This window comes from Carassius auratus, chromosome 19 (assembly GCF_003368295.1).
Source record: "Carassius auratus strain Wakin chromosome 19, ASM336829v1, whole genome shotgun sequence".
Classification (NCBI taxonomy): Eukaryota; Metazoa; Chordata; class Actinopteri; order Cypriniformes; family Cyprinidae; genus Carassius; species Carassius auratus.
This window is the reverse complement of record NC_039261.1, coordinates 10,999,671-11,014,318: the sequence shown is the minus strand read 5'-3', so window position 1 is coordinate 11,014,318 and position 14,648 is coordinate 10,999,671.

Below are 14,648 nucleotides of genomic sequence, written 5' to 3'. Positions count from 1 at the left end.
CATCACCTGCTTCACCAATCTGAAATAATAAAAGAGAGCCGGCAACCATGGGCATCTTTAAGCGTCCCGAAGAAAAAAAGGAGTGAGAGAGTGTAAAAGTATGCTAGTGTTCCTCATCCACCCTCCTCCCTGTCCCCAGATGAAAGACAGAAAAGTGGTGTGAGAGGTTTCCAAATGGATGAAAAGGGATTGGGTATTCCTGATGGAGGTGGGAATAATGGCTTGGCTGGAGGGAGCCAAAAGCTGCAAGATTGTGTCAATTTATGAAAACCTTACATTAATTATATGAAAGGTTGTGAAATTCTTCTCGCGGACTGTAGGCGTCTATTCAGACAGGGGCACTTTCGCTTTTGTGTTTATTGCCAGAGCTGAGCTTAAACTTCTTAATGCTACTTGCTATTCAAATAGCCAACACTTACTTAAATTGTTCTTTGTATGATCAATAAAATGGCCTCTCTTGAATGTCATTATTAGCACATGAATCAGTTTAACTGGCTTTATAAAATTGTTGACAGTTTCATAGTACATCCACAATTAATCTGAAATGTGATATGGTCCTGCTGCGTCACCTTTTACAATACACATTTAATTCTTCACGGCACATGTAATGCTGCACTATGAGAAAAAAGTCTGATGTAATCCTTATGTTTTAGAAGAAGAAATTCAGGGTACAGCAGCAGTTCCCAGAGCTATCAGGCAAAGAATCAAAGCGTTATGAGTAAACAGTGTCAAACCTCAATATTATGATCCACTGGTGCTTTATAAGACAATGCAGCTGGCACAACAGCGTCTCAGGCAAACAACTCCACTCCCCCAAGACTTCACTTCCTCACAGATAAACGGAAGGGTTTCTTTACACTGGCTCTTTCTGTGTTACACAAGAAAGTACGGTTGTGATCTTATTTCATGATTGCATGCAGTAGCATATATATATTATATATATTACTCACAATGTCACTGTTACAGCAAGTGCAAAAAATTAATAAAAAAAAATCTGAATAACTGACAGAACACCTACTAAACTGTCAATCACCTACTGCTCTATAGATAGTTTTTAATTAAACACACACACACACACACACACACAAATTTAGATTAATGATTAGTTAATCAGCATATCAAGTAATTAATTATAACAGTATTATTTAATTCATGTAATAATTAATTGCATTTAATTAAACACATATATATATATATATATTTAGATGAGTGATTAGTTAATCAGCATATCAAGTAATTAACAACAATAGTTAATAGAGAACAAATGATTGAATGTATGAATGAATGAATGAATGATTGATTCACTGATTGATTATAGTGGGAAATCTACATTCTTCTACAACTGTGGCTTATGGGCTAACATTTCCAAGCTTGTTGTATTGAAAAAAAAAAAAAAATGCAACAAAGCTGCTAAAAATGTACCCCTTAAAAACAGAATAGCACAAGTTGCAGCTAAATCCACAAGCTCAACAGTGTGCCTTCAAATAGCCTCTCAAGCAGAGAGCATTTCTGGGTTTCTAGGGTTTATTATCACTGCATCTGTATCATCATACTCTGTGTTGAGTTGCAGCATGTATTCAGTGCAAGTTACAACATACTAATACATAGTTACTTAAAAATCTTGTCTGACCTTATAAACAGACAGTCATAACTAGTCCTACACACACACATATATATATATATAGTAGAGTTGTTTAGTTGTTTCTGTAGCTGCAGTGGTCCAGTAAGGGAGGGGGCAGCTGCGGACAGCCATCAGTATTCTCATCCTTCCCTTCACCTGCTGGTGAGTCCTTAATTCTTCCCTGCTGTGCATTTAATTTCCTCTTAACTAAAATGCAGATATATCTAATAAGGTGTCTAATACACTATGGAAAGTATAAACAAAGGTCTGTTGTGTATTCAGTAGCAGAAATCATGCTGAGTGACACTGGTTGAGATCTTCTATACTTATAACACTTTAGTGGCTTTTTGTGCCGCTTTAATCATCCATCATGATTCTATGGCAATGTGCCCACTACACGTAAAACATTGGCAGTACGTGGTCAGTGTGTTAACATGCAGCTGGGATAAAGAGTGGGAATCCATAAGAGCTCAGGCTTGAGCACAGTGCAGTGATCTCATCATTTTCCCTGTAAGTCTGTCAGACGACGTTTGACCTCCATGCATGCCATGTTATGCATCATGTATGTATTTAAGTAAGTTTCATTGCTGCATGCCACAGGAGAGAAAACTGCTAGTTTGTATTCATTATAGGAAGAGTTTCGTTCAACACCAAACAAAAGAGTGACGGCTTGACTAAGTACCACTGTAACACAGTGCAACAAGGTTAAGCTCAGCTTAATAAAACTTTAAGGAGCCATTAATGTTTAAATATCACTTTTACAGCATTCATTTGCTGTAAAGCATCAAGCAAATAACAATTCATATTTACAATCAGAAGAATTATAAAATGCGAGAATAATTTCTGGAGCCCAATATTGTAAATTCTGACAAAATTTGTTGCTGTAAACAGACAACAGTTAGACTACTGAACAGCTTTGTGGAGTTCAAAATATCACTAAAATTATTATTATGAATAAATATAAGTTTAAATGTATTTTTTTTTTCTATCATTGATATTACCTGGGTAAATGAAGGGTGACACACTTGTTACATTTGTAAAATAATAATAATAATAATAATAATAATAATAATAATAATAATATACCTTTGGTATATGCTTTGATCATCATCATCTGGCAATTATCGGCTACTCTTCACCTCACCTCTTAAACTGGGTTTTCATTGAAGCTATCGCAATTTTTTGGTGCATTAAGCTTTTAGTAATGGGAATGAATTAGTAAATCGTGCGCACAATTTATTAATTTTTTTCTTGCATGGCATGTGTGGGGCTCCGTACTCTAGATATTTCTACAGGAAAAAAAAAAAAAAAAAGATTATTAAAATGATTTTGACATGGCCTCTTGTGGCTTACTGCTTTAATAGGCCAGCACTCTAACATCTACAGTGTCAGGAGGACAACCAATGACATTCTGCAGATTGATGTACGTCGTAAGGTGATATCTTTTAATCGCAGCTTGGAAATATTACTGAGACTTCTCTGCCCTCGCTGCCATGATTAATAGGTTTTGTAAAAAATTAAAGGCTAAACTCAGAGATCAGGAAGAATGATTCCCTGTCAGCGGTTCTTTAAGACTAAGACAGAGCGCTGAGGAGTCATTTCTCTTGGGGCCAGGTGGGCAGAAGAAAAGCGAGCCGGAGAGATGGAGGGTTAGAAAGACAGAGAGGGCCATAGAATCTGAATCAATACTGTTTGCCATGAAAGGATGATTGGGAAAACAAAAGTAATCTGCTGCAATGTCTTTCTTTCTCATCCTGTTTTTCTTGCATTAGAGGCCCAGATCTGCTCTTTTCATCACTGACTCACAATGCATTATGTCCCTCCTTGATCACAAATGACATCTACGCGTGTTTAAAAATGGATAGCGTGGCTGGAGGAATCTTGCCTTTATATGCTTAAAATGGATTGAGGTGTAATGCTGCATGCTAAAGGCAAACTCTTCTATTCTCCAATAAATAGTTCACAATGCAATAACTAGACAAAATGATGGTTATATATCCATATTACTAAAGCAAGTGAAAAGAGTTTGAACAGTGGACTAAATCACTTTGGTAGCTGGTTTAAGCACTGTAACTGTAATCAGAAATAATCATATTGTTAATAATACATGTCATGGTCAAATGGAGTCATCATAAACGTTAAACAATTTTCCATTCATCTGTTCTAATGAAATATTAAAATGCTCCTTTGTTGTTTGTCTGAGTGTGCCCACTTCAAACCAATTACATTTAGAGAGTACTTACTATTATGTCTGAAATTACAACCTCAAACACTTTCATGCATTTCACTCTCCAAAGTTAACAGTTGTAAATCTGCAGATTTGGACACATTGCGCCCTCAAGCACACTTTTCTACACTTTTCACAGAGTGTAGTAAACAAACAATGTTGCCTTCTAACCGAAATGGACACCTGCATTGTGTTCTGGGAAGAATCTGGTAGAATGCAGACACACTGATTTCTTCATTCTCATTTGCTGGAGGAGATTCAACTCATTTGGGCAATTGTCTAAAAAGATTAACTGACCACAGAACATATGCACATAATTGGTCCTGGATATACTGCTAAGTTCATAGTGTGTTTAGTCCTTTCTGAGTAAGTAATGATGCAATATGTTTCTTGTTTGACTGTGTTTCTGCTCTGTATGCATGTCTGCAAGCACTTGTGTTCCACATAGATGAATCATAAATAGGTTGGTGCACCTGTGTAAACAGTCCAAAAGAAGTATTTGCACACACACTGTGAAGAAGTCAATAAACAAAGCAAGCAATCTTAATGCATATTACAAAATATGCAAATCAAAAACATGCCATTGAGATGGAATTACATAGCATTAAAGTACAAGTGATTAAAAAAAATCTGAAATTATACATTTTGAAAACATAGCAATACAGTTTATATTTACACTTATGAAAAAGTTAGGCATCAGTAAAAATGTTTGATTTTGTTTGTCTCTGTAAAATTTTCATGTTCAAAAATAACATTTGTTCTCTGATTGAGTGATTTGCTGCTAAACTCCTCATATGAATTTCTGCATGTATAATTCAAAATCGTTAGCATCTGTGGTATGAAAATAATCGCGGCGAGATGCTTCCGAAGTGAACGAGTCTTCAGAGAGTTGTGAGCGGCAGCGCGAGGGGCAGCCTATTATAAGCATTTTTTGACTATTTTTTCCACTTAATTTGACACTTTAGAAAGTTAATAAAGTAGGAAGTTGCGATTTAGGGTCAGCGATAACTTTATATCATCTATTTTCCAAAATATTTGAAATAATTTTTGTTTATTTTACTTATTTATAGTTTTTTGTTTATTTTAATAGCAATATCTGGCAACATTGCATTGCTGGCATTAGTCTGGCAGTAATAATAATAAAAAAGGCAGCGGCTATTTACACAAATTGCAAATAGCTATAGATGTTAAAATAGCAGGATTTTCTGCTATTTATAATACCTATTGCAAATACTGGCTATTATCTGCACCTCAGTATAGTATTGTAGTACATTATAAAAGAGTATGCAATAATAACTTATTGAGTGTAAATTTTAATTTTAATTCAAATTATTAAATGGATGCCACCTTATTGGGACAATAAAGCCCTCCCTACACCTACCCTTACCCTACCCAATACTTTATTTTCAACTTTAAGATTATTGAAAATAAATGCTTTTCTGATGTGAAATTTGGAAAGGGAGAAAAAATTTGGCCAAAAGGCAGATTCGAACCCCAGTCATATGACACACGGTTTATATTCTGCACCAGTAGAGGTGAACGATCAGCATTGGTCAAAAAAGTCCATGGACAGGGTAATGACATTCAGTAAGGAGAAAAAAATGATATTACTTGTCACAAACGTTATCAACTCTATCAAAACGCTGTCTATCACTAGTGCAGAGATCTGCAGTACAGGTAACTTAGGGTACAGAATGAAATGAAATACGCAAACACCATTATGCTAAGTCATTCATTATAGTAGGTGAATTTTCAAAAATCAAGCTATAAACATTCATAAGAGCACTAGACAAAGTTATCAGCTATATAATGGTTATAAATAAAAACTATAACAGCAATATGTATGGTTGCATGAATAATAACAAACTGATAAAATGATCCACCCCATTATAGTAAAGTTTTAACAAACTTTGATGCAAAAAAATAGGGTATGATTTAAAAATGAGCATCCATCCAAAAACATCTACATTTCTGTCTCTTTTCAAGTGTAAGTGTATATAGTTAGTTGTATTTATAGGAGTTATTACAGCACAATTCTATAATAAGGGGGTTATTATAGAAACCCCTTGGACCTCACTGATTTTCAAATCCTGGCTACGGCCATGAGTAGACGTTTACATTACATTGCAAAAAAGATACTTAAATGTTATGTTTATATTCACATTAATATTTGTATTCACTAAAGAAAGATGGCAACGAATATATCAGGGTTTCCACAAAAAAAAAAAAAAATAAATAAATAATTTTAAAAATAATAATAATAAGACTTATTGATAATAAGAAAAACTATTTCTTGAGCAGCAAATTGTGCATGTTAGGGTGATAAACTCAGCTTCACCATACAATAATAAATTACATTTTGAAATAAATTAAAATATAAATCAGTGATTTTAAACTGTTATAATATGATTACAGAAATATATAACATTATCACAGTAGTTCAGTTACACTAACAAAACTTAACTTCAGATCAGGTAAAAATTGCTTCCTAGGTAACAATCACTTCTATACTGTATGTTGCTATATGAGTCATGTTCTTCTAAAGTTAAATTGTAGGCCTTTCATAATGGCCTCACACACATATTTATTTTATTTATTTAAAAAAAAAAAGAAAAAAAAAAAAGAATAATAAAAAGAAAAAAGAAAGAAAATATGTAAGGGATGCTTTTCTAATGTCTTGCAAATATTGCATAAGAAGAAGTTGATTCAACATAATGGTGCTATCGAATACCCAGGACTCATGAGGGGTTGTGTGTTTGTGCCTTTATATATTTACATTGTAATTATCTACCTAATTTGCAAAGATTAATTAACCATTTACGTCAATGCATGCAAAAGCCACCCACTAGAATAAAAATAGTCAAATAAAGAGAAAAGAAAAAGATGAATTGTCTAGCTGGTTTAAATGTGTTAAATGTGAGGTTGTTGGACAAGACTTTGCAGGTAATTCCTCTATCCATTTAGGTCAGATAGACCTGTTTCCATATAAAGCTACGCTAAATGAGAGCCACTCTACCCATAGTTGCTAAAAATGATCACCTGCATCTGTGGAATAACAATTGCTAAACAACTGTTGTGATAAAAATTCCAGCCTGGCATAAGGCGGATAATGGGTAATAGAGAAAGTGAAGTTATAAAAAAACCTGCAGGCCCAGCATTTCTGTCATCACCTGGTGGCCACTGATAGACATGAGGTGAGGCCTAGCATAAGTGTCAAGTTTTTTTATGAGTCACGGGCCAAAATGATGACCCACATCCTCATTACAAAGGGTTACGAGGAGTTCGCTTTGCTGGAGTGGAAAATAAAGGCAAATGTCCAGCGCTACTACATACACTGGTACACTCATCTCTGCCCACCATTCATTCTCAGCACTGAAATAGAGTCTGGCGAACTGCCTGACTGGGGTGTCAGGTGCTTGGGATGTCCCTGGGACAGTAAATCGAGTCATTGCTTGACTCAGACTCTGCATTTCAATTTAAGATATTCAGTCATAAATCTGTCAAAAGCTGAACAACAATAATGAAATAAAAAACCCAGCAGACTGTGATTGAAACGGGCAACAGGAAGCCTGCCCATTCAGTCGAAGAGACAAGATTCTTGCCAGTAGTTTAAGAAGGATCTACTGCAACATGTCTTTGTGTTTTCAACACTTATAACTAAGTGTTTCAAAAGGACGGAACATTACAGAACAACATTAATGAATGTGTGTACAACTGACTTATATACTCCACCCTATGAAAGACACCTTCAGAATAGTCCATCTGCCTTTATAATGTTACAGTTGAACCGCTGTCTTTCATACTTTTCTGGACATTGACAAGTGTATTTTACTTGCCAGTCTATGGGACAGTCATAAGCCTCCCTGTTTTTATCCAAACTATCTTAAATTATGTTCCGAAAATGAAAAAAGCTTTTACAGGTTTGGAACAACATTGGGGTAAGTGATTAATGATGAGATATTCATTTTGGGGTGGAGTATCCCTTTAAGTCCAAGCTAATAAATACAGGGGGGCACATATCAGGTTTGCTTAATGTTGTGGTTTGCTTTGGCTAATGGACCAAAGAGCAGTTAGAACTTGCCTTTGGCTTAACTTTGAATTCTACATAAAACTATAAAAAAGTTGTACATTTTCGTACAAACCTACTCATATGATAATAAAAGATTCTGAGATGATTTTCCTATTATTTAAGAAATAGTACCAGCTGTCTGGGCTGTGCGTCCTTCAGAACTAAATTTGTTTAATTTTTAAAATTCCAAACAGCTGAAATGAAAAGAATTTGAATAAAAGGAGCAAACAGAATTCATCACTGCAATTCAAAATTCAACGCAGGACGAAAATAATTTGAAATTGCAATATTTTTCCTCATTTATGTTCATAGATAGAAGGATGGATGGATGGACAATTCATTTTCACACTTATGAATTGAAATGGAACCAATTCTTTAATCTTGAATTTTATTATGAAAGTGTATTGGATGATAATGTCCGCTAATGACTTTCTGTTTGTTTCATTTTCCTTGATAAATTCAGTTAAATCCAAAGAAATCACAGAAGTTAAATGGTGTTTTAATCAAATGTTTTCTGATATTTTAAAATGTGCTATTGCATAAGCATATGTACTGAAGCATATAATGAAGATCTGAACACATTAAAATCAAACGGCTCTCTGGCAGTGCAATACCCAGCATGCATATTAATAGAATGGTTAATAATTGTATCCTGGATACAACTGTAACTGTACAAATTCGACCTCTTCAGTGCTTATCATTTTTTCGCAGCATAAAGCCATTCTGCAAATTCACTGTCTTCACTGCATAAACAGTTTGCCATTATACACCACAACTCTCTGCAAACAATCTTCTTTTCCCATATCCGAATGGTTTCATTCTAACTGTGTTTTGTTTATTACAGAGGAAAGAGTAAGAAAGGGCATTACCCATTCAACTGGCGATAAAGAGTTATCTGGTGTTGCACTGTGCCCATCAAAGGCTGTGTTTAAAGAGCTCTTCATATATGCTTTTAAAGTAAAACAACCACGCCACCACACAAAATAAAAATAATAATAAAAAGGTGACTACACAGTTGGTGAGCAAGTTGAATGAGACAGCCATCAGAATCTAATGCTCTCACAGAACAAGGAAAGGAAAGGATGTGATGTGTGGCCAAGTATGGTGACCATCCAAGTGCACACACATAGCAGTGAGAAGTGAATAAACACATACAGCCGGGGCAGTAGGCAGCCAATGCTGCAGAACCCATGGGAGCAGTTTGGGTTTCGGTGCCTTGCTTAGCGGTCTAACTTCAGCTGTTATATTGGAAGAGAGCACTGGTTATTCGCTCCCCCAACCTACAATTCCTGCCAGACCTGAGACTCAAACCTGCAACCTTTGGGTTACAAGTCAGACTCTCTAACCTTTAGTCCAAAGCTGCCCCATAAACAATGCTGAAATACTCTTAGAGAGCTAAATAAACAGACTTTGAGCCTGACTGTTTTCTGATTGTTTTCTCTCGTTTTCTGATTTCATAGTGTGCACATCATTATCCATGAAGGTTCCTTACACCTATGATGGCCATTGGCCCATAATTCAAGCCCTTAATGCAATTTCACTCTATTTGTTTCTCAGGAGCTGGATGCAGCTTTTAAAATGAGGCTAATAATTCCTGTGTAACAGTCTTTAATCGGCCTGACAGTGCAACACTTGACCTTGGGGTGAGGTTGGTGTAGCGTGGATAAGAAGGCAATTTGACCATGTAGATGGCAGCTGAATATAATGAACTCATATTGGAGGAGACAAATGTCCCAGGGGCTGAGTGGTGAGTGATCACTCAACGTAATGTGAGACAACTGATCAAATCACTGAGGGATGATATGGAGTTTATGAGTCCTCATATGCAACATCAGCGTGAAACATGTCGACAGATTGTGTTACTGCAGCGCTACTAGATTTAGCCATGTACAAGGTCAGAATCACCCACTTGTTTACTATTCCTTATAGCAAGGTTTTCAAACAAAGCCTAGCTATAATTACAATTAGCTATAATTAAGCAGTGTCACATGGTCGAGAATGTTGTTGTTCTGAATTCAAGATACAACGGCACTATTGTGTGATGCTGCTTTTATACTGTATAACAGTTCATTAAACAAGAACATTTATTTGTGTAATATTGCAAGTTGCAAGTTGCAACTTGTTAATGTTTGCTGCCTCAAAGAAATTGTTTTCCCAAAAGCATAGACAGCTGAGCAACACACCGCAGTTGTTTAATTCCTGAATGACTTAGGGTTGTGAAACAAATCAGTGGAGTGAATAATTCAGAGATTTATATAAGACACTCAAGCCCTGTCCCAAATGTAACAATTTTTATATACTTTTATATACTGTTTAAACGAACAGTATTTATATGGTTTTTACCTCTTGTACACAACCATGTCCAAGTGATCTGAGGGTGCGCGCGCTTCCCTGTGTGTGACGTGTGCGTGCATTATGGTTTAGTCTGCGCATGCGCCGGAAGTGATCTCTCGCGCATGTACGTCACTCATTGTTTACACAGATTTCGGAAGTTTTACCTTTTACTGTGAAGATCTAAACATATTTAGACATACAGGAAATCACAATGGACGATGTTTTCGATATATTAACAGACAACGTTAAAATTTTTTCACAACCATATTTATTTGAACCAGAATACACAGATCAAGTACTCAGAGCAATGGAGGAAGCATCTGCTGCAGCAGCACGTCTTCAGGCCTCAGAGAGACAGAGATTTCTTCAAAATTGGTGGTGTTTTAGTAGCAAGTGTTGTGAGATGCCAACAGAAGTGGAGAGCATATGTTGTCACGAATGGAACATAGAAATGCCACAACTATAAGACGATGACGAGGACATTGACAGTATCGCATCACACACCTGCCTGACTGAAGATCCTGAGTTTACTCCGCTGTTGAGCCGCAGCGTTTTGCACGTTGTGTTTAGTTTGCCACGTATAAACTGGAGGCAACGTCCAATGCCAGAGGGACCCAATGGCACGCTGTCAATAGAGTGAGTAATCTGTAGTATTTTTATTATTATCGCAACGATTATAGATTGCATTATAAACCAATTAATTAATTACAATTACTTCATTATATTTCAGACCGTGCAGATTTATGGCATATCGCGTGGTCGTCTCTACGTACACGAGCGAGAAATCCCTTTAATAGAAATGAAATGGAAGGAATAATCCAGAATATTACCAATTACAAATATATGTATTATGATTATTTCTTAAATAAAGTGAACAATCACATTTGCATGACAATAATTATACCAAAAATATCAGCAAATGTTCACTGCTTCATTATAAATTATACTTAAAAAAAAAAAAAAAAATTGACGTAAATTGAACGTTATGCAGTATAAAAAGATTTCCACATTAGAATGATACACTGAGGCTTTCAGGGAATGTCTCTGGAAGCTGGAGAAAATCAGCAGTGATTTGCAGCATTAAAATTACATGTAGGACAGGAACATATTACATTCTGCTCTAGCTAACACCTTCAACATGACACCTGTCTCCCAGTAGACACCACAGAGATGAGTGAATATTAAACACAGTGAAATATTAAACATAGGCGAAAATGGAAATGTACACTGCAACTTCAGCCTAAAAATTGCTTCTGTAAAAAAGTAAATAAATAAACCTTGCGATAAAAAAAATAAAAAAAACGCTACCACATTGTAAAGGTTCATAAGTTATTTTAATTTCTATTTAATTTTACTTTTAGTAGTATAATGTACATGATATACATTGCAATGCATTCATTTTATTTATTGTATTAACATTTCTTTGATGTTGTAGTTTTACATTTGTTTACAGTGTACAATGGACAACTTGCACAAAAATCAATGCAGAAAAAAATACAACCTCTGTGAGATGTCTGTTTTTCTCTGCTCGCTCCCTCACTCCAAGCAATGCTGTGTGACAAGATTTCATATAATGCCCTGTGCATCATCAGCTCAACAGCCTGTGAAGTAGAGAACTTGAAAGCAGCAACCTTGACATTGAGTGTTACCTGTGTCTCCTGTGTATGTGTATGTGTGTGTATGCTAGAGAGAAGCACACAAATAACACTATCGATAACTCAGGCTAAGAACTAATACTAGAAAAGCTTTGAGTTTGCTGGTGGCAGAGGGTGTCACTATAATTGCAGGCTGTTCCCATGAACCGGTGCCTAGGAGAAGTAAAGAAATAATAGAGAGAGAGGAAAAATGCCCCACTGCTCCATCCTCACTCACCCCTGAGAGACAGAGCCTGAGGGCATTAAGAGAGAGCATAAAAACTGGAACAAAAGGGAAAGGAGTGCTTCTTTTTGCCCTCTTACTTTGAGCCTTTTACCCACCAATATAAGTTGGAAATATACCCTCTTCTCTATTCTCTAAACTCTATTTGCATCTGAACTAGACACCATAACTGCATCAGATGTACCTTTTTTTCGAAGTGCTCTATTGATTCTGTTAACTCAATTTGCCTCACTGTTGTACCGAATGGCCGGAAAGACGAGTCAGACCGGATCTCCTTAAGATTAACAAACCTCTCCGTGAGTCAGACAGTCTATCAAGCAGAAACGAGAAAGGCAAACTACTTCCTGTCTGTTTCCACACACCTCCAGCTCTATTATCATTCTTGTTTGACAACAGGGCCAGGGACTGACGGAATACATGCAACATTAAGCAGTTCAAAAGTACTTGATTTTATTGTCATATGAAAAATGTATCTAAAAACGGTTCCATTTGAAAAGCAGAGAAAAGCTTTGAGCTACATTCTTACAGGGCACTGTTATGAGTGACAAGATGAAAAAGTAAAAAAAAAAAAAAAAGATAAATCACATAAGTGTTACTGTGCGGAGGCAAGGAGCACAGAGACATAAGAGAATTCAGGAAAACTATTTTTAATAGTCCAAAACAAGAGCAACACACGGCAGGCAGGAGACATGAAGGATGTCAGAACACCGGACAAAATAAACCAGGAACAGACAACACTTATATACAAGCCTAAAAGAGGGTAATTGACAGGACACACCTGAACCAAATGAATGCAATCAAAAAAGGGAGAAACTGGGAAAAAGTGAGTACATGGAGAGAAAAACACATCCAGACAGTCCAGAGGCATGACAATATGTTCTACAAGTTGTGTCAGGTGTTTTACAAGTACAAGTCCTAAAATATATTTGCATAAGAATTGCTTTAGTCTTCAGCCTCATATATAAACAAATGAGAATTAAAAAAATAATAATAAATGAAAAGAATCTACATGCCATCTCTAAAAGAAGCTGTTTAGTGTTTTTTTTTGTATTTCTTTTTAAGTAAACTGAGCAGCATAAATAATATAACTCATTAAAAGTTAAACAGTTTTGCAAATTATGTTTTATATATTATTGCACTATACCGTTCAAAGGATGCACTGAACTGATCAAAAGTGAAGTAAACAGTGAAGACATTTATAATGTAACAAAACATTTCTGTTTCACATAAATGGTCTTCTTTTGAACTTTCTATTCATCAAAGAACCCCCGAAAAAAAAAAAAAAAAAAAAAAAATCAATTTCCACAGATACAGTATTAAGTAGCACTGTTTTCAACATCAATGATAAGAAAGTCTGTATACATTAAACAGATTTCTGAAGGATAATGTGGCGCTGAAGACTGGGATAATGGTTGCCATCACAGTAATAAAATACAATGTAAAGTATAATCAGACTGAAAACCTAATAATATTTCAGAATATATCTGTTTTTTATGATCAAATAAACAGTATGATGTCTCAAAAACTTAACTGATGTTTACATTTATCTGACGCTTTGGATAAAAGCGACTTTCACTTGCTATACATGTCAGAGGTCACATGCCTCTGGACCAACTCGGGGTTAAGTGTCTTGCTCAGCGACACATTGGTGTCTCACAGTGGATTCAAACCTGGGTCGCTCACACCAATGGCATGTGTTTTATCCACTGTGCCAACAACACCCCTACTTAACAAAATCTTATCTTTGAATGGTAGTGAATATTTTCTGAGTAAGGTAAATCCATATCAGATCATATGTTTCACAATAAATGTATACATTTCCTTCATTTCTCCACTTAATATTTGAAAACAATATTGAAAAAGATTCCAAAAGTAAATAACAGTATGCCACTTACATAGTGTAATCTAATATTATATGTTACAAATTATTGTACAGCATGCAATCTGTGGTGTCTATTAGCCTACTTTCAAATGTACCTAATTTCATGCAAACCACCAGACTGTCATTGGAATGAAATTTCTCACCAAACAATATCAATCAGTTCCGATGGATAAAAACAAGCAACTCTTTAATAAGCTGAAAACAGACATATGCAGTGAAGTATAACCATCACTTGACAAGAAAAAAGAAAAAAAATATATATACTGGATAAGCAGAAACACTGCCAGGGGGATTATGGTGTCATGCGATAACATTTTAATAGCCTTTAATCTCCACTGGTTTTGGCACATAATGGAAAACTTTACAAGAAGTTTAACAGCCATAACGAAGTGTGACGCCTCGACTTCCCCCTCATTCGTACGTCTTGTTAATATCGGTTCCGTCCTCTGTGAAAGCACCATGCTTATGTATAAAAATTAATTAATCCATCCACTCATAATTCAAGCATCACACCAGACTGAAAAGGGCGAAACGGGTCATTGATTACATGGGAGTGAGTGGATTGATGTAGAATGGAGGGAGGGGCTCTGCTGTGATTGCCTACTTAGAGCACAGAGATAATTTGGATGCTTATTGA